Source organism: Branchiostoma belcheri, unplaced genomic scaffold (assembly GCF_001625305.1).
Source record: "Branchiostoma belcheri isolate BF01 breed outbred unplaced genomic scaffold, Haploidv18h27 scaffold246, whole genome shotgun sequence".
NCBI classification, from domain to species: Eukaryota; Metazoa; Chordata; class Leptocardii; order Amphioxiformes; family Branchiostomatidae; genus Branchiostoma; species Branchiostoma belcheri.
Window position 1 is genome coordinate 5,602 of NW_017803850.1, and position 1,913 is coordinate 7,514.

Consider the following 1,913-nt stretch of genomic DNA (forward strand, 5'->3'; position numbering starts at 1 on the left):
TAGTATCCACTAGCTTTCGTCAGTGACTGAGAGACCAGAGGGGAAATGAAGGTTTATAAGCACAAACTATTGATTGATATGCAAATAAAGTGAAGACAATTTTTTGGAAGTCGAAAAAGGAACAAAAGTCAGACAAGTCAATACAAGATAATGCAAATAGATACTAGCTGAAACGTCTGACGTTTTCAAAATCATATCCAGTTGCTTGAGTAACTGCTTTTTGGCGTTACCTGGATGTCTAACCTTCATCGACAAACCATCATTATATTTCACTCCATACCAAAGATATGAATGAAATATATTGTTTTTCCTCATGTGTCTATATTCTACAAGCTATCCCATGATAATGGTATAGGTTATAATTTTTGAATGTGTTGCAATCGAGCCGCTCGTACTCGTAGAAAACGCTGCCACGCTATATCTTTAGATCCTTGTCAGTGGTTGGTTCTTTCACAGACTAGAGCATCAGAATCGTACGATCGCCTACGCGAAAAGAAACATCTTTCAAAATGTCTGTGTAACTGCTTTGTATTAGGTGGACAAGACGTGATCAAGATAATGTTGTGTAATTGGCTTTTTTTCTATTCCAACATTTATGACAAGACATCGCGACGGCACAATTTTTTTTCAACTTATATTCATGCCGCCACCAACGCAAATATATGCATGAATTGATAACAAACATACTCACTTTCACCCGAGTAAAGTGAGGAAATTCGTGTAAAGTGCCTTTTCCAAGGGCCCAAGGTCGGTGGCATGGCAGGACTCGAACTCGGGACCTCTTGGTTCTGAGCCGAACGCACGGTCATTACGCTACACGACCCGAACGTTCGTTACGCCACACGACCGGTCCCACTGGCTGGTTGTTTAGTTGTATTTCTAGGGTCTTCTTTGAATAGCGTGTTTTACTTTCTTCACCTCAGAGCGTGCTTCCAAGTCTACCCGTGAGGAAGTGGCGGCCCTGAAGTCGTTGTTGGCCCGCCGACTGGCCGAGGCTGAACGCCGCGAGATGGCCAGGGAGCTGGAGAAACGGGACGTGGACGACGCCATGGCGGACATGATGGAGGAAATGGAATAAAGAAAATGTAAGTACAAAGGACATTCATTCTTTAAGTCGTGCTTTGTCGTTGCATTCTTACACATTGTATGTTTTCCCATAGGCAACCTATTCATCAATTAATCTAAAGGTTTGTAAAATCCTATATTAGATATGATGTCCCACACTCAAACAAGTGTCTGTGGAACAGGTTAAGCTACTCTAGTGATGGTAATTTTTTATCCTATTTCTGGACACAGAAGAAATGGAAATGCAGCATGGCTGCAAAGCTGAAGACGTAACTTAAGGATGCTTCTAATTAAGGATAAGGCAAATTTCTTTTAAGTCGTTCTTTGTATTTTTTTTCAGGACAGCCGCACCGACCACGAGAACATCACGTGGCCGTCACGTGAACATTGATGACTGTTAAGCATGCGCAGACATCTATAAGTGTTTTGGAAATAAACTAGTTGTTTGTCCCACTGTTGTAATTTGGCACTAAGAGCAAGAGGATGTTTGATGCCGGGAGAAATAAAAGGAACTAGAAAGGCCAATATTTGCTTTGGAGCAAATACAGCGATGGGTTCACCACATTTTACGACATGGCAGGGAAAGAATGAGAAACACAAGGGAAAACAATGATTTACATTGATATAACTATAATATGAAGTAACATACAACTAAAACAACAGTTGGATAGCTATTCCCTACTTTATTGGTTAGGATTTTTAATTGCATAATGCAAACTGTTGATTTTCAAAATAAATAAAAAACGTTCATGCCCCGCATTCCAATGCTGGAGCAGAAAAGCTTGAAATACCTACCAAAACACTTGAATAAAGACATACTGTCAGTATGGAAATGCTCTGTGCAGGTG